The sequence below is a fragment of the Pongo pygmaeus genome, chromosome 22 (assembly GCF_028885625.2).
Source record: "Pongo pygmaeus isolate AG05252 chromosome 22, NHGRI_mPonPyg2-v2.0_pri, whole genome shotgun sequence".
Lineage (NCBI taxonomy): Eukaryota > Metazoa > Chordata > Mammalia > Primates > Hominidae > Pongo > Pongo pygmaeus.
This window is the reverse complement of record NC_072395.2, coordinates 56840260-56859954: the sequence shown is the minus strand read 5'-3', so window position 1 is coordinate 56859954 and position 19695 is coordinate 56840260. Positions and strand designations below refer to the sequence as shown.

Genomic DNA, 19695 nt, shown 5'->3' with positions numbered 1-19695 from the left:
GGGAGACCCCATGCTGACGGAGTGCCCTGCCTGGCACGTGGCTCCTGGGCCGCAGCCCCTGAGCTGGGAGACCCCATGCTGACGGAGTGCCCTGCCTGGCACATGGCTCCTGAGCTGCAGCCCCTGAGCTGGGAGACCCCATGGAAGCCCAGAGCACACTGTTGTTTCCCACAGAGCAGGTGGCTCCAGCCCAGGCTTCAGCCTTTGGTCACAGGTCACAGCCTGTGCCGGGGGGACCCAGGACCAGCGTCTCTGTACCCCCTGCCATGCAGGCCTCTCTTCCAGGGACACTCTCCTCCACGCACTGCCTACCTTGAGGGTGGGGTTAGGGAGGGTCCCAGGGACACTCTCCTCCACGGGCTGCCTGCCTTGAGGGTGGGGTTAAGGAGGGTCACAAGCCGGCAGCCTCCTTCGAGGAATGAAGCAGGTCCCTGCCCGGCTCGGCCCAGGGTCTTGGGGGCTGCACTCCTTCGCACGCTTCCCCCCGCGCTTCCTGTTTGCTAATGTGTTCACCATCCTCGCCTCGCCACCCCCACAAGAACAGGAGCCTCCTCCGTCACGTCTACTCCTCGTCCCCAGGCTGAGAAAGGCCCTGATAAATGCATCACACACGTGCTCTGTGCGACTCCCCCACAAGCCTGGGCCTCCACATGAACCAAGGCCCCCGGGTGACTCATCCCCGTCAGGTGACTTCCAAAAAAGGAAACCTTTTCCATTATAAAAAATCGCCCCCAAATAAGGAAGCCCACATTCTCACAGCAATCTATCGAGTATTTGCTAAACCTTCACAAAAAATGGCATCGAGAGACAGAGAAATCAGGAAAAGAATGTCCCAACACTCACACTGACGGTGACCCCCGGGGAGCTGTGAAATGTCCTCTCCACACTCACCCCACACCTTGGTGACAGACAGGCAGACAGGCCTGCCTTCCCCAGACACCCAGCTTGGGGTGGGAGGCTGTCAGGAGGTTAGTATCGTGTTAAAAAAGTAATTAATGCTTTATCCCTGGAAAAAAAAAAGAGCTCAGAGAATCAACAGTGTGGAGCTAATTACTGATTAACAGAAGAACAACCACCAACCCCGGCTTTTTATTGCGGACCCAGCGAAGTGACTGTCTAAGGCACCACAAAACTAACAAGAGCTCCAGAGTTGCTCATCACCTGATGCGCCCAGAGTCTCACCCACAGGAAACAAACTCTTCTTTCCTTCTGTCCCCATATTCAACACTCAACACAGAATGCTCTGCTCACCAAAACGGGTGGGGATTTCAGCATCAGAAAATCCCACGATGCCAGGGCTCGCCCTGGAGACTGCCCCACTTGTGACCTGTGGTCCTGGCCACTGGGTCAGGATGCTGATCCTAGCTTGTGACCTGTGGTCCTGGCCACCCAGCTAAGCCGGGGTTCCCACGGTGCCCTCCTTGAGTTTGATCATTTGCTAAGACGGCTCACAGAACTCTCGGAAACACTGTCTACTGGTTTATTATAAAGGGTGTTACGAAGGATCCGGATGGACAGCCGGGCGGAGAGAGGCACAGGGCGAGGCCTGGGGTGTCCGGGGCACAGGAGCATCCAGTGCTTCTGACCAACCAGCTACAGGGTGGGTTTCCAATGACTCCTCCTCGGGTTCAATTAATTTGCCAGAGCAGCTCACAGAACTCAGGGAGACACATTTACTGTTTTTTGTTTGTTTGTTTGTTTGTTTTTGTTTTTGAGGCGGAGTCTCGCTCTGTCGCCCAGGCTGGAATGCAGTGGCCCGATCTCGGCTCACTGCAAGCTCTGCCTCCCGGGTTCACGTCATTCTCCTGCCTCAGCCTCCCGAGTAGCTGGAACTACAGGCGCCCGCCACCATGCCCGGCTAAGTTTTTGAATTTTTAGTAGAGACGGTGTTGCACCATGGTCTTGATCTCCTGACCTCGTGATCCGCCCGCCTCGGCCTCCCAAAGTGCTGGGATTACAGGCGTGAGCCACCGCGCCTGGCCTCATTTACTGGTTTTTATAAAGGATGTTACAAAGGATACACATGAAGAGATGCTCAGGGTGAGGTATGCACAGGGTGAGGTATGGGGCAGGGAGCTCGGAGCTGCTGTAACCTCCCCAGGGCTCCACCCTCCGGGAACCTCCCCGTGCTCAGCAGCCTGCAAGCCCCCAAACGCTGTCCTTGAGGGAGTCTGTGGAGGCCTCATTATACAGGCATGATCGAGCAGATCACGGGCCACTGGTGATCCACTCCACCTCTGCGAGCTCCCTCCTCTCCCCAGAGGTCCACGGGTGGAGTCCCAACCTCTAATTACATGGTCGGTTGCCCTGGCAACCAGTCCCCCAGGAGGCTGTCCTGGAGCCCCAGCCAGTCACCTCATTAGCAAACAAAAAGACACTCAGCACTAAAGGTTGTAGGAGCTGTGTGCCCAGAGCCAGGGCCAGAGACCAAAGTATGTTTCTGATTACATCACACTATCACACTCACCAAGCATCACCTGCCCAGCTGCGCTGTCTCCTCTCAGCCCTGAGTCACACTCACACACACATTCAACATTCACATGCACACACACTCACACACTCTCACACTGACACATTCATGCTTGATACACACACACACACTCACAATCTCACACACACACACTCTCATACTGACACATTCGCGCTTTACACACACCCTCACACACACACACTCACAATCTCTCACACTCACACACACACATACTCAGGGCTGAAGACATGATGAGTGTCCCAGCATGCAGTGGGGGAAGAAATGGACTAAAAAGACACAGCCATGCACTCTGGGAGGGGTGCGGACGTGGTCACACCCCCGCCTGCAGTGCACTCCTGTGCCTTCTCCAAGCTTCAGTTGACAACAAGGATCCTGTCTGGAGACCCCCCGCAGACTCCAAGCACGAAGATGCAGATGCCCGCATGGCACCCACACACCAGGAAAGCCGGTTTGAAAACACCATGGAACCAAAGTCCCGGCTCCAAGATCTTTACACTATTTGGGAAGAAAACAGAGACACCCGTGCTTTCGTCAGCAATACATGTACTAAAATCAGAATGAGGCAGAGAAGATTAGCCTGGCCCCTGCAGAAGGACGACATGCAAATTCGTGAAGCGTTCCATATTTTTTGTTGGCACAGATGTGGTGAGCAGGGAACACCTCTACACTGCTGGTGGGAACGTACATTACTACAACTACTATGGAAACAGCATGGAGATTCCTTAAAGAACTAAAAGTAGATCCACCATTCGATCCAGCAATCCCGCTCCTGGGTATCTACCAGAGGAAAAGAAGCCATGAGCAGAAAAAGACACATGCATGTTTGCAGCAAGACGATTTGCAATTGCAAGGATACGGAACCAACCTAAGCGTCCATGGACCGAAGAGTGAATAAAGAACACGTGGTCCATATACACCACGGAATACTACTCAGCCATCAAAAGGGACAAAATAATGTCTTGCAGCAACTTGGATGGAGCTGGAGGCCATTATTCTAAATGAAGAAACATTATTCTAAATGGAAAACCAAAAACTCTGTTCTAACTTATAAGTGGAAGCTAAGCTATGAGAATGCAAAAACATAGAGTGATATAATGGGCAGGGAAATTGGGAAGGGGGTGAGGGATACAGACTCTATATTGGGTCCAGTGTACACTGCTCGGGTGACAGGTGCACTAAAATCTCAGAATTCACCACTAAAGAACCTGTCCGCATAACCAAAATCCACCTGTATCCCACACACTAGTGAAGTTTAAAAAAAAAGAAAATAGAGACACCGGTGAACTTTTGTGACATCAAGCATGCATTCTAACATTTAAGGATGACACTCCAAGAATATAAATGATGGACAGACGTGTGACTTCGGCAGTAGGAGAAACGGGAAATATAAACAAACTTCACCCCGTCTCAGAGCAGGCAGGAAAGTGAAGGAAAAGAATGTTACATAATAATGATGGTGATGGTAAAGTAGAAAGTTAAGACAATAAAAGAAAAAACAAAGTTAAATACATAAGTAATCACAAGTATAAACAGTATTTAAGAATTTAGCTGTCGGCTGGTGGGGGCGGCTCACATCTGTAATCCCAGCACTTTGGGAGGCTGAGGTGTGCGGATGGCTTGAGGCCAGGAGTTCAAGACCAGCCTGGCTAACATGGTGAAACCCCATCTCTACTAAAAATACAAAAATTAGCTGGGTGTGGTGGCACACGCCTGTAATTCCAGCTACTCAGCAGCCTGAGGCAGGAGAATCACTGGAACCCGGGAGACGGAGGTTGCAGTGAGCCAAGATTGTACCACTGCACTCCAGCCTGGGTGGCAGAGCAAGAGTCAGTCTCAAAAAAAAAAAAAAAAAAAAAAAAAAAATCCAGCTGTCTGCCAGATTGCTAAATTTACAGAGACACACAAAGCTGAAATGTAACCAAGTATCCCCCATTTTTCTGTTTCTAAATTATTTTTATCTCTTCTCTTCTCTTGTCTCCATTTCCCCCTGTTCCCCACTTCCTACATAGCCCTTTAGAAATGCAATTATACCCTTTTCCCTCCCATTCACTGGACACTGCCGACGGGGCGAGCTCACCTAACCATGTGCTCAGGAGCTCCAGGGGAACCCTCAGACACCAGGCAGCTGCCTCTAGAGGCAACAGTTGATCCACACCCAAAGTGCTGTTATGAACTAACTCCCTCCACCTGGAAAGTTTTGGCCACCTACAACACCCACAATACCCACAACACCCCCAACCCCTGCAACCCCCACAACCTCCACAACCCCAACACCCACAATCCCACAACACCCACAACTCTGACAACACCCACAACACCCACAACACTCACAACCCCTACGATACCAACATCCACAACACCCACAACACAACACCCACAACCCTCACAACACCCACAACCCTCACAACCCCAACACTCACAACCCCTACAACACCAACATCCACAACACCCACAACTCTCACAACACCCACACCACCCACAACACAACTCCCACAACCCCTGCAACCCCCACAACCCCAACACCCACAACCCCTACAACCCCCACAACACCCACACCATCCACAACACAACACCCACAACACCTACAACTCCCACAACCCGTACAACACCCACAACCCCAACACTCATAACCCCAACAACACCCACAACAGTCATAACCCCTACAACACCCACACAACACCCACAACACCCACAACACCCACAACACAACCCCTACAATACCCACAATACCCACAACAACCCCACTCAGTTCTGCCCGTGAAGACGCCAACTCGACCAACCGGTAGATAAGGCAGCGAAACGAGTTATGCGGACCCCCTCCTGCCCGCCTCCTCCCCTGTGTGCCACACATCCCCCGCCTTTAAAAGTGCCCACTTTCTGCTCCAAAAGTGAAGTGGTACCCTCACTTTACCTCTTCCCCTAAGCTAGCTTTGGAATAAAGTCACTTTCTTTATACCCAACCTGCTCTTGTTAATTGGACTCTGCCAGCAGCAAGCAACTAAACCTGTGTTTTGGTCACAGAAACTGTGAAACTGTGTCACAGAGAGGCAGAACTTAAAGGCAGAGAGGACACACAGACAGACACCAACGTGGAGATGACTGGGGTGGGAGCGTAAAGCTGCACTCTATAAAACACCTGCAACCAGATGGCAGACCTGGGGGCCTGGAGGGCTCAGCAGAGACCTAGAGGGAGGGTTGTGTCGTGGCAGTGCAGGGCAGCGGAAGGAGTAGCAGCGGGACCGCGCCTGCAACAGGCTCACAGCACCCAGAGCGGTGGATGTGCCCTGGACGGAGGTGACGGAGGTGACGGAGCAAGAAGGCTGACAGCGGTATGTGTGTGGGGGGTGGGGGTGGGGGTGTTTACCGTGTGCTTTGAGGACAACCCAGCAAATGGGGCGGTGGGGCAGGCCAGGGCAGAGTGGGCCCCCCTCACTTGCCCGCAGGTCACCGGGTGCCCGGGAGTGAGGAGCGGGAACAGCTTGGCTCTGGGACAGGAGCGAGGGGCCACAGGCTCTGCCACTGTCACTGTTCCTAGAGAAGCAACAGACATTACCCAAAAAGGAGCAGCCTGAGGATCTTAGATGCAGACACGAGCACGAGGCGGCCACGAACAAGACTCCGACTTTCCCGACTATCAGCTCAACAACACCAAAAACTCGACCGAAGTGAAACAAAAACCCAGAAAGGCAAGAGCAGAAACAACGCATGGGAAGATGCAGGTGTCTGTGCTGTGCGTGCAAACATGCATGTATTTTATCTGCAACTCCCTAAAATACACAAAATGACCACAGCCCTGGTCCAAACACACCAATCATATCTACCAATACAAAAAGGCTCCAATCACCTACTAAAAGGACAACATTCGCACTGGCTTAAAACAAACCCAACTCTGCAGATAGAAGAGAAAGACCTAAAACAGAGAAATTCAGCAGAGTTAAAAAATACATGAAATAAATATATACTGGAAAAATGCAAAAAAAAAAGGGTTCAATATCTTGATATTAGACAATAAAATATCAGGCGAAATGAAATAAATGAGACATCAGGAATATAATGCTAAAACTAAAACTCTTACAGCAGATGTAGTCACTCGATACATTCGTACCAAATAACCCGACACACTTCATTCAGCAGAAATTCAGGGGATACCACAGAAACCCATCTCAGCATGTGAAGGCAGGAGACTCGCGTGTCCCTTCCAACCCGAGACAGAACACGCGGGCAAGAAATAAGCACACAAGGCTGTCAGACACATAAACAACAAAATTAAAGAAGCAGCGCATAAGGAGAAGGAGGCAATTCTGTACTTAGTAAGAGAGAACACACCTTTCTTTTTTCAGTATCCCATGGAAACATTCATAAACAGCACCCAGATATTAAGCAGCAAAGAAATTTTCAACCAAGTAATAATTAAAATACAAACAATATTCCCTAGAAATTAGTAACAAAATCACAAAACAGGTTTTCTATATTGAAACTTAAACATTATCTTCTTAGATATTCCTCTTAAAGGGAAAATAGAAGTAAAAACTGAAGAATTTTTAGAAACCATACTAATAAAACTAAAGCAGTGCTTTAGAGGAAAATTTAACCCATTGATTACTTTAAATCTTTAGAAATGAAAGCAAGACAATAAGAGAATGAAGCCTCCAACTTAAAAAGTTGAAAATTACAAAGTAACTGAAGGGATTAATAAATATAAAAGCAAAAAAAATTTTTTTAATCTTAATAGCTAAATTGAATTTTTTTTAAATAAACAAAACAGTAAGCTACTTATAGCAATTTTAAAAAAACTAATCAAGGCCCAGCACAGTGCCTCATGCCTGTAATCCCAGCACTTTGGGAGACCAACGCGGATGGATCACTTGAGGTCAGGAGTTCAAGAGCAGCCTGCCCAACTTGGCGAAACCTCATCTGTACTAAAAATACAAAAATTAGCTGGGCGTGGTGGCGCATGCCTGTAATCCCAGCTACTCAGGAGGCTGAGGCAGGAGAATCACTTGAACCTGGGAGGCAGAGGTTGCAGTGACCCAAGATCACACCACTGCACTCCAGCCTGGGCAACAGAACGAGACTCTGTCGCAAAAAAAAAAAAAAAAAAACAACTAATCAAGAAAATGGAGAATAAAAATACACAAAATAAGAAAACAGGGGGTCAGGGTGGGCAGGCGCAGTGGCTCATGCCTGTAATCCCAGCACTTTGGGAAGTTGAGGAGGGCGGATTGCTTGAGCTCAGGAGTTTGAGACCAGCCTGGCCAACATGGTGAAATCCCATCTCTACTAAAAATACAAAAATTAGCCGGGCATGGTGGTGCGCCTGTAATCCCAGCTACTCAGGAGGCTGAGATGGGAGAATCACTTGAACTCGGAGGTTGCGGTGAGCCAAGATTGCGTCACTGCACTCCAGCCTGGGTGATAGAGGGAGACTCCATCTCAAAAAAAAAAAAAAAAAAAAAAGAGGAAATAATCATCAAAATAAAATACATTAAAAAAACTCACGGAAATAATTGCATAACTCTATGCAAATAAATTTAAAAATCTATATAAAATGGATAATTTTCTAGAAGAGAAATTAGTTATAAAGTATGGCCATGGAAAAGATAGTTTAAACAGAAATATCTTTATAGAATTTTAGAGAATTAAGAAAGACCTGTTTTTACAGAATTAAAATATCTGAGAACTGGGCACCGTGGCTCAGGCCTGTGATACCAGTACTTTGGGAGGCTGAGCTGTGAGGATCACTTGAGACCAGGAGTTCGAAACCAGCCTGGGCAACATGGAAAGACCTCCATCCTTACAACAAATTTAAAAATTAGCTGGGCGTGGTGGGGCACACCAGCCACTTGGGAGGCTGAGGCAGGAGGATTGCTTGAGCCCAAGAGTTCGAGGCTGCAGTGAGCCAAGATCACACCACTGCACTCCAGCCTGGGCAAGAGATTGAGACTTCATCTCTTAAAAAAGAAAAACAAAAAACAAAAACCTCTACATGGAATCTTACATTAAAAAAAATTTTAAATTAAAATATCTAATATCTATTAAACAGTTTTTTTAAATTTACCTCTAACAAAAAGTACCAAAGGCAGATGATTTCACAAGAGAATTCTACAAATCCTATAAGAATAGACTATTTTAACATTAATTAAACTTTCCCAGAACATAAAGAAGGAAGATGTCCCAATCCCTTTAATGAGGCAACACTGACATAAAATTCACAAGGAGAAAGAGTGCAGAGGGAAGGGAAGAAGGAAATTTGTCTAAATCACCGTCTCAAATTGTGGTGTGAGGACGCCAGGGGCCCCAGGCCTCACAGGCAGGGGGGTTCCAACAGCCTTCTTCATGAGCACATAGCCTTGTGAAGCATAATTTTTTTTATGAGCCTCAACCACGACACAGCGCAACAGGCTGCCTGCAGAGGCAGAGAGACGTCAGCTATGGCCTCTGAGGTCAGACATCAAAGAGACTGATAAAAATAGAAAACAGGGCCATTGTCCTTACTAATTTTGGAAACTATGGGTTTTCCTTACAAAAGCTGGTTTATCCCAGGACACAGGAAAAAAAATATATTTTTGTATGCATTGGACTTTGAAATGAATTATTAAATATTTTTAAATGTTCTCACTGTTAATTTCTTACCTAGTGTATATCAACAGCATATTAGAGGTCTCTCGACCTCGGTACTCCTGGCATTTTGGATGGGATAACTCTGCTGCAGGGCCAGCTGTGCCCTGCAGGATTCAGCAGCCTCCCCGGTCTCTGTGCATTTGATGCAGGAGTGACTGTCTCCCAGCAGCTGCCAACCAAAAACATCTCCTGCCATTGCCAAATGTCCGCCAAGGGACAAAGGGAGTCACCCCAGTTAAGGACCACAATAGCTGCAACTCAAAAGCAAAATCTCCTTGGGGTCCTCAATAATTTTTTTTTGAGACAGGGTCTCGCTCTGTCACCCAGGCTGGGGTGCAGTGGGGTGATCTCAACTCACTGCAACCTCCATCCCTGGGGCTCAAGTGATCCTCCCATCTCAGCCTCCCAAGTAGCTGGTACTAGAGGCGTGCGCCACCATGCCTGGCTAATTTTTGTATTTTTAATAGAGACGGGGTTTCACCACGTTGCCCAGGCTGGTCTCAAACTTCTGAGCTCAAGTGACCCACCCACCTTGGCCTCCCAAAGTGCTGGGATTATAGGCATGAGCCACCACACCAGGTCCTCAGTAATTTTTTAAGAGCGTAAACTGCCCATAGGTCTGAGAACCACTGCTCTTCATATGAGTATGAATGCAAACATTTCTTTAAAATTTAGCAAACAGGGCTAACAGCACATTAAAAATACATGATGACCATGTGGATGTGTTTCATGTATGCAAGGACGGTTTGCTATGAGGAGACCAACTAACAAAGTTCATCTGATTCCTTAACAAGAAGGCTTGACAGGCAACACAACAAAATTCAACCTGCTTCCCAATAAAAACACTAAGTAAAGCAGGGGCCAGTACTAAATATTACACGTCCTCAATGTCTGCCTCCCTGAGGAGAACACACTCACTGAACTTCCAGTGAGGTGCTCATTCACAGGCCACAGTCAGCATTTCACTCGCTGGGCAAACACCGGAGGCACCGCAGCAAACGTCAGGGACAAGGCAGAGCGCCCTGTAGTTAAAGGCCAGCCTCGTGCACGCACAACGATGGAATACCCACAGTAAATAACATTTGCAAACTGACTCCAGCCAGGACTTTACCAAAACATCATGACCACATTTGGTTTATCTCAGGACACGGGAATGGTTTACTATAGAAAACCAATTAACAGGACTATTGACGATAAGTGATAAAAGGAGAAAAGCACCAGGATGATTTGCATTTAGACTCAGGAAAAGCAGATGCTGAAGTCCATGGCCATGCACCACTGATTAAGAAAGAGGTAGGCATTTGGGTGCAGCGCACCAGCATGGCACATGTATACATATGTAACTTACCTGCACGTTGCGCACATGTACCATAGAGCCTAAAGTATAATAAGAATAAGAACAAGAATTAAAAAAAGAAAAAAAAAAAAAAAAGAAAGAGGTAGGCATGAGGCCCCGTTCCTCAGGGCACTTCCTGCAGCCACTGGCATAGGACGAGTAAAGGAGAGAAATAAAGATTGGAAAGGACAAAGCAAGCTTTCATCATTTGCACGACACGATCATCTGCACGGAAAATCCGGCCACGGCCAGAGCACCCCTGGTGCCCACGGGGGCTGCTTGCCATCCTCGCCAGATCTGCGCCATGGCCAGTGCCTTCCTCAGGAGAAATTCATCCTCACTTGGGAGGGATGAGGAAGGGAGACAAAGCCACAATAAAAGGAGACGTGGCTCACATGTGCCTCACCTTTTGCTCACGTGCCAGGATTGCCCCATGGCCCCGGCATCGTCCTCTGCCACTCTGGCAGGCTGGACTGAAGGCACACAGTGGTCCCATCCAGCTCGGGCCCGCGTGTTGCCATGGGCACACCTCCTGATTCCAATTCACATGGAAGTGTCGAGAAGAACACTTAGGGCAATGCTCAAGCTGAGCCTGTGAGGACGACTAAGATACCTCTAGGCTCCCAGTGCCACCACGCCCATGAGTCCACGGAGTTCCACCAGGACCCCCGATCTAAAGCCAAACCAGCAGGGCAAGACGTGCTGGGGCCCGGCCTGGCAGCTCCAGGGGCAGCCTTTGCTTTGAATTACATTCACCAAGAGGTAAGGGGGTGCCAGGCAGGCAGTGTCTGAGAGAAGACACACGCACAGACACACAGCAGCCTCGTGACCAGGCATGGTGAGACGAAAGCCACCGCCCCCGTCTCTGCTGCCCTGCACTTCAGAGGACTGCAGGGGAGCTGCTAGTTAATGAACACAGATGACCTGGTCAATAAAACACGCAGAAATGTGCATGCATAGAGCCCTTTACCTGTGTTCCAACAGGAGGAACCCCGTGCGGGATGTTCCAGAGCACAGCGGCTCCAGAGTGGAAAAGGAGTCTGCAGCCCAGGCCACGGAGCACCTAGGGCCTCCTTGCCACCTTTATGAACTACGAACAGCACCAGACAGACAAAAAGAAAGAGCAGGAAGGAGGCAAAGTCCGCCTTCCAGCGAGGCGGCATCTGGGCCAGGCGGGGTCACCCAGAGACCAGGGAGCTGTGAGGGCCAGTGTTGCAATCTTCCTGGACAGGCCTCGCTGTGTTGCCCTGGACAGGCTGCTTCTGACCCTGCCCAGCTCCTCAATATAAGAGCGCAGTTCTAGGACACTTTCCAAATCACACAAACACAGTTAAAGTCTTTAAAGCACACTCGGGTTCTAGTAGACTGATAATCAGGTAACTGTGCTCCAAAACTATCACACAGACAGTTCTTATAATGCACGTGTGTGTGTGTCTATAGTTATCTCTTTAGAACATGCATAAAAAAGGAAGTGTTTCTTTAAATGAAGTAGATCTATGTGTAGTAAAAGTTTCCCAAGACAAGTTAAAATCAGGTTTTGCAGAGAGATGTCATGACACATAGGTGCATTTTTGGAAACTCTGTGGGTGTTTGTATGTTCTTATGTGTATTTTTTATAAACTCTAGAAGGATAAACCACAAACCACTTACAGTGGTTCCCTCCAGGAAAAACAGTGGGATTTGGGATGGAGTAAAGAATGCAATTTTAATTATTTATTAGATTTGGCTCTGTGTTTAATTTTCATAAGCATGTATTACTTTTATAATGAAAATGTAAATATCAAATGGAAAATTAACTTGTGCGCATTAACCTCCAACCCTCCATCTCTGCAGTGGTTGGAACAGTACAGCCTTGTCCTGAACACTGATGAGATTTGTTTCTTAAGAAAAAAGCTTCCCTTGCAGAATACCTGACTTCACGAGACACAGCTTGGCAGATCAAAGTCTGAGCCCTTTGCTCTCCCCTCATATATATCACACTTTAGAGCACAAAGATAATTCCTCCTCCAGCGCACAGTAAAGGTGTAAGAACTGCACAGTGACCTGGAACACCCACCTCCTCCAGTCCCCCGTGGGCGTATAGCACGCTTGCTTCCAGAGGGAAGGCCAGCCCTCCTCGGCCCTCCGCTCCACCTGTCCTTCACCTCACTGTATTAGGACCTAGACTGCTGCTGGCAATACGCACGGCCACAGCCGCTGGGAGACACCTGTGGCTCCACTCCCCTCCTCCAGGGCATCTGTCACCAATCTCTGCAGACCAGCACCCTCTCACGGGTGCAGGACCAGCCTGGCACAAACCTTTGGCTGCCATCAGGGCTGAACACGCATTCCCCAGAAAGACGCCGGGAGCACAGAGGGAGGCCGTCTCCATCCCTCTCTGTCCTCTGTGCTCCTGAGATAGGTGTGAGTCACACCCTTCAGGCTCCCCTTGCTTGAGAACTCACCAACGGGGGGATCCCAGCCACGGGTCATGCTGTGGGTTTTAACCCGGAAAGAACAAGACACCACACACCTGCCTCACTTCCCCAGGATGCGTCCTGGGTCTCCTAAATGTTGCGGGAAGTCAGGGACCCCAAACAGAGAGACCGGCTGAAACCGTGGCAGAAGAACGTGGATTGTGAAGATTTCATGGACATTTATTAGTTCCCCAAATTAATACTTTTGTAATTTCTTATGCCTGTCTTTACTGCAATCTCTAAATATAAATTGTGAAGATTTCATGGACACTTATCACTTCCCCAGTCAATACCCTTGTGATTTCCTATGCCTGTCTTACTTTAATCTCTTAATCCTGTCAGCCGAGAAGGATGTATATCGTCTCAGGACCCTATAATAATTGCGTTAAGTACACAAATTATACAGCATGTGTGTTTGAGCAATATGAAATGTGGGCACCCTGAAAAAAGAACAGGATAACAGCAATTGTTCAGGGAATAAGAGAGATAACCTTAAACTCTGACCACCGATGAGCCAGGCAGAACAGAGTCATATTTCTCTTCTTTCAAAAGCAAATGGGAGAAATATCACTGAATTCTTTTTCTCAGCATGGAACGTCCCTGAGAAAGAGAATGCGCACCTAGGGGCAGGTCTCTGAACTGGCCCCCCCGGGGCGTACCTGTCTCTTATGGTCGAGATTGCAGAGGTGAAATAAACTCCAGGCTCCCATAGCGCTCCCAGGCTTATTAGGAAGAGGAAATTCCCACCTAATAAATTTTGGTCAGACCAGTTGATCTCAAAACCCTGTTTCCTGATAAGATGTTATCAATGACAATGGTGCCCGAAACTTCTTTAGCAATTTTAATTTCGCCTCGGTCCTATGGTCCTGTGATCTCGCCCTGCCTCCACTTGCCTTGTGATATTCTATTACCCTGTTAAGTACTTGATGTCTGTCACCCACACCTATTCGCACACTCCCTCCCCTTTTGAAAATCCCTAATAAAAACTTGCTGCTTTTTGTGGCTTGTGGGGCATCACGGATCCTACCAACGTGTGATGTCTCCCCCGGACGCCCAGCTTTAAAATTTCTCTCTTTTGTCTCTGTCCCTTTATTTCTCAAGCCAGCCGACGCTTAGGAAAATAGAAAAGAACCTACATGATTATTGGGGCAGGTCCCCCGATACCTAAACTCCCAGTCCAGGGTGTCCTGGGGCACCCTGGTGCAGACCTGGGGGCTTACTCCTCACCCCCACCCTCTCCATGATGAGGCCTGGGCCCCCCTCCCCCCTCCCCACCGGGCTAGCGTTCAGAAAGACCCTGCAGGACGGTGGACTAACGCTCAGGGCGGGGGGCCCAGTGCTCCCTCACAGCTTCCCCTGCAGCAGAGAACAAAGTCCCACCCAGTGGCTTCTCGGAGATCCACAGCTGGCCTGCAGGCCTGGGAGCCAGGCTCTCCTGCAACGAGGGCAGAGCAAGGAGAGACGAGACCTGAGACAAATATGATGGAACAGCACCATCCGGATACCTTTCGTTATCCAGGAAAGACTCAAGAACACTTTAAAATCCTCTTCAAATGTGTATGAAAAGGCCGGGTACAGTGAGTCACGCCTGTAATCCCAGCACTTTGGGAGGCCGAGACAGGTGGATCACGAGGTCAGGAGATTGAGACCATCCTGGCTAACACGGTGAAACCCCGTCTCTATTAAAAATACAAAAAAATTAGCCGGGCATGGTGGCGGGCGCCTGTAGTCCCAGCTACTCAGGAGGCTGAGGCAGGAGAATGATGTGAACCCGGGAGACGGGGCTTGCAGTGAGCCAAGATCGCGCCACTGCCCTCCAGCCTGGGCGACAGAGCGAGACCCCGTCTCAAAAAAAAAAAAAATGTGTTTGAAAAACGAGTGGCCCACCACCGGCCAGTCCACTGCCTGCCGTGAAGGGGCCATGGACCGAGGGGCCTGTAGCTTCCGAGGAAGCCACCCCAAGTGATGTCAGAGGATCGGCCCAATGGGGCCCTTGGAGCACCCAGACCCGGGAGGAGCCTTTCTTGAAGTTGGAAGAGTAAAGTCCCTTATCAGACAATGTTTGTTGTATAAAGAAAAAAAATAGTAAGTAAAAATTAAAATCAATGAATGAAGTCCTATTCAGGTGAGGCCCGGTTGCTCTCGGGGTTTTTCCCAGCGGCCTCTCTCTCCAGGGCAGGGCTGGCTGTGACAGGGCACGTGAGGACCCAGGAGCAAAAGACGCAGGCCAACCTCCGAGCACAGCAGGGGCATCCGGGGACCGTGTGAGCTGAGCCTGAGCCTGTATCCTCAATCCAAAAAATGCAAACAACAGGGTTCGCTCCACAGGGATGGAAGGAAATGAAATGACGAGGGACTTTTGCAGCCTGGAGCTGGCAGGCCACCACGCTGACACAGCACGGGCTTTGATCCTCGCTCTCGTCAGCGAGTGTCCTCTGCAATTAGCCTTTTCTTAAAGAACCCAAAGGTTTTAGAAGCTGCTGGCGTTTCACAGTCCCCTGAACCTGGACACAGCCCTGAACCCAGAGCTGGAGGCCATAGGTCCCTTCTCGTCCTTCTAGTGCTGCCCCCACAGCTCCACTCCCCCTACCCCATGCTCTCACCTTCTGTCTATACAGGAGCTGGGCTCCTGTGCCCACTTCACAGACAGGTCACCAAGGCCCGGGAAAGCAAATGCCTTGTTGTGAATCACGCAGCGAGTCATACACACCGGGCTCCACAAGTTCCCAGCCCATGTGCTCCCCCTGATCGGGACACCTCCTCTCTGATCAAGAAGGGCCGGGGCTCAACGCACAGGGCAGGCTGGCAGGTGGCCGTGTGTGAACTTGGCTGGTTCTGCTCACGACAGGCATTCCTTCCCCACAGTCCTCAGGGCTGGGAAATGACCAGCCCCAACAAAGCTGCCAGCTCTGGATATCACCAAATTCACCCCAAGCCCTGGTATTTTGTGCTTTAGGGCACAAGTGAAGCTTGCCAAGTGCCTCATACACGCCTTGGAAATCTCACTCCAGCTTTGGAACACAAACACATTTTTCCCACATAACTTAGGCTCTGAAGCATTCAGGTCTTCCAGCACACGGAACGCAAAAGTGTCCCGGGGTGCCTGAGCCAGTGCCCTCCTCCGAAGACCATCATCCCTTTGCTCTGCTATTACAGGAACATGCTTCCACGTGGGTGGGGACTGCTTGGTCCCCCGGGGTCTCCAGCACACGGAGCTGTGCGACGGAGAGGGCGTGCAAACACCCGAGCAGGGGAATCGACAAACGTGTGGCTTTAACATGGTATCGGTCTGCTGGGTTTGGGGGTTTGGCTGTTGTTGCTTTTTGAGTCTCCTGTTTTGTAGAAGCCCATATTTTTCACAGAGGGAATCAGATGAAACCGAAAACACAAGCTCTTAGGAAGCTTATATGGCACGGTTTTTTTGTTGTTGTTGTTTTTTGAGACAGAGTTTCGCTCTGTCGCCCAGGCTGGAGTGCAGTGGCACGATCTCAGCTCACCACAAGCTCCGCCTCCCAGGTTCACGCCATTCTCCTGCCTCAGTCTCCCGAGTAACTGGGACTACAGTTGCCCGCCACCACGCCCGGCTAATTTTTTGTATTTTTAGTAGAGATGGGGTTTCACTGTGTTAGCCAGGTCTCGATCTCCTGACCTCATGATCCGCCTGCCTCAGCCTCCCAAAGTGCTGGGATTACAGGCGTGAGCCACTGTACCCGGTATGGCACGGTTTTATGGGAAACTTTTTGTTAAAGTGTAATAGATACAGAGAAGTACATAAATCTTCAGCATGCGGCTGGATGAAATTCCAGAGAGGATCCACTCTGACCAGCAGCACCCAGATCAAGAAACGAATCCCAACTACTTTGGGAGGCCGAGGCCGGCAGATGGCTTGAGCCCAGGAGTTCAAGACCAGCCTGGACAACATGGCAAAACCCGATCTGTACAAAAAATAAACAAGTTAGCCGCGTGTGGTGGCCCATGCCCGTGCTCCCAGCTACCGGGAGGCTGAGGCGGGAGGATCCCTTCAGCCCAGGAGAGCTCAAGGCTGAAGTGACCTGAGATCGCGCCACTGAGCTCCAGCCTGGGAGACAGAGACCCCATCTCAAAAAAAAAAAAAAAAAAAAAGAAAGAAAAGAAACAGACCCTTGCCAGCCCCTGAAGCCCCCTGGGCCTCCTTTACCTCCTGCCAGGGCAGCTGCCCCTCCTGATCCCCCTGCCAGGTCTACCTGTCTTTGCGGGGCATGCACGTGGGCTGATCCACTGCGCTGCTTCCACCCAGCATGTGTGTGTCGGCTCTCCCAGGCGGAGCAGGGCTGTCTCCACGCACCTCACTCCATGCTGCTCCCCTGAGCAAGTACACGGCGGTGTATTCACCCCGTCCACCTCCGCAGGGCACACGGGCCTGATGAACATGGCTCCGGCGACACTCTCGGGCCTGGCTGTGGGTTCACGCCTCAGAGCAGAGCTGCTGGGTCACAAGCCATGGGTCTGCTCCGCTTTAGAAGATATTGCCAAAGTTTTCCAAAATTAAGAGGTGAAGTCACAGCCACCATGAGGAACAAGCGTCCCATCGCGTCCCATCGCGCCCCATCCCACCTCCTCATCAACTCTGGCCTTATCTGTCTCGTTGGTTTTAGCCAATCCGCTGACTGTGTAGTGATACATTTCTGGTTTTAAAAGTTCGTTTCTCTGATAACCAATTGAGTTGCATGCCTTTTCAGATGTTTATTAGATATTTGGGCACCTTTCGAGAGGTACTGGTGCAAGTCATGGGCAAATATTTTGCTCTAGATTTCGATATTAACACTCACCAGCTTGGCGGGGGGCTGCAGTGCTGCACTGTCTGCTTAGTTTTGCAACCTCTCCTCCCTCCCAAAAGTGATAACGTGGCATGCCATTACTGACAGTCACCCGGTTTTGGGTTTTGTGAATATGGAGTTACTCACCCTGGAAGCTTGGTTGTAAATCGGATTTGGGTTGTTCTCAGCTATTACTAGCCCCAAAAGACAAAATGTTTCCAACCTGCCCTTCTTTCCGTTCTTTTTCCCAGACCTCAGTTGTTACAGAACCGTGATGTCCCTGTCCCCAGAAAGGGAACAAAGGAGATCAAACCGATTTCCATCTTCATCTTCTCAAAATGTCCACTTTCTGGGAGAGGTCTGCCGATGCCTGGCGCGTCTTGGCCAGTTTCTCCCCTAGAAGCAAAACCTCGTCCACAGCACAAGCCCACGTGCGCCACACCCTGCACCTGACAGATCGGAAGCCCTCTGGCCCCCCAGCCCTTGCTGATGGCCTTCCCACAGCCCCGTGGCCACTGCAGAAGCCCCATGCCCTCCTCTCAGCCCCATGCCCTCCTCTCAGCCCTGAGTACAGTCCAACAATAGCCAAAGGACAGGCGGAAGAGCGGGAATGCAGGGAGAGCTGAACTGGGGGGTGCAGGACAGTTCAAGTTTCTTTTGCACAGAATAGCAATTTGCAACAACTTAACAGTTTAAACCACAGGCAAAGTATTAAATCAACAATGAGCAAACCCAGCAAGTAAACTTTTATGAATTCAGAATGTTAGAGGAGAGCTCAGAGTGCCAGTCAGCTGGGAGCTGCCACTGTGTCTTTATAGTATCATTAGCATCTTCATAGTTATCTGCTATCAAATAAGCAATTTTAATAAAACAATCCTAAAGAGACACTAGGCTGGGCACAGTGGCTCACGCCTGTAATCCCAGCACTTTGGGAGGCCAAGGCGGGTGGATCACGAGGTCAAGCAATAGAGACCATCCTGGCCAACATGGTGAAACCCCGTCTCTACTAAAAATACAAAAATTAGCCGGCCGTGGTGGTGGGTGCCTGTAGTCCCAGCTACTCAGGGGGCTGAGGCAGGAGAATCATTTGAACCTGGGAAGCGGAGGTTGCAGTGAGCCGAGATCGTTCCATTGCACTCCAGCCTGGGCGACAGAGCCAGATTGTCTCAAAATAAATAAATAAATAAATATATATATATTTTTAAAGAGACACTAAATACAGTCATTTTAATTTGGAAACTAAGGAGGCATTCAGCACCTGGCTCAGATGGTCAGCAGTGCTGTTTGAGGTCAGCCATGACTGCATCTCTGAAAGCCCAAACTTGCTGTTCGTCACTTCAATCTTGCTCAGGTTTGTTTTTATCGAATGGTAGCTTTCAACACACCCTGGGTTGTGATTGGGACACAGGAGGCTACATCACCTGCCTACCAAGAACTGGGCCTGTGAGTTATACCTGGAAGCCTTGGAACATCAGGGATGGGATTTGATCTCTGCCGACAGCATTTGGAGGAGACACCTCCCGGGTAGAAAGCAGTCACAGTGGGAGAGGACACAGGGTCCAGGGCCACCCGGAAGGGACCTGCAGCCTCATCAGCCACAGCAGCGGGCCTGGGAACGGGGGTGGAACACACGGGAGCAGTGGGCAGGGGTCCTGTGAGGATGGGCTGCAGGAGCACAGGAGGAGCTGCCCCATCCCTGGGCCCACCCAGTGACTCAACGGCCAGGCAATTCCATGCTCTCAGCCAAACCCAGGGCTTCCTGAGGAGAGCGTCCCCCAGGAGCAAGGCACCAACCCCCAGGAGCAGGGCACCGTCCCCCAGGAGCAGGGCACCAACCCCCAGGAGCAGGGCACCCTCCAGCAACAGCCAGCTGGGCTCCCCACGGGGATTGTGCAGCTGTCCCCGGGCCACACGTCTGCCCCATCCCAGACAGACGGCTCCCACTCGGTCTCCAGGAGAGGGATGGACTTCCTGGGCTGCTAACAGAGCCAGGGC

At 50.0% G+C, this 19695-nt stretch overlaps 1 protein-coding gene and 1 non-coding gene across 4 annotated transcripts in view; one reads left to right on the top strand and one right to left on the bottom strand.

Annotated features, from left to right (window-relative positions):
* AGPAT3 (1-acylglycerol-3-phosphate O-acyltransferase 3) overlaps positions 1-19695 on the bottom strand; it is a 121543-nt gene that overhangs the window by 63791 nt on the left and 38057 nt on the right. The window lies entirely within an intron of this gene.
* On the top strand, positions 3014-3120 carry LOC129022729 (U6 spliceosomal RNA). Its single transcript, XR_008496528.1, has one exon. It is a non-coding gene; the product is annotated as a U6 spliceosomal RNA (small nuclear RNA).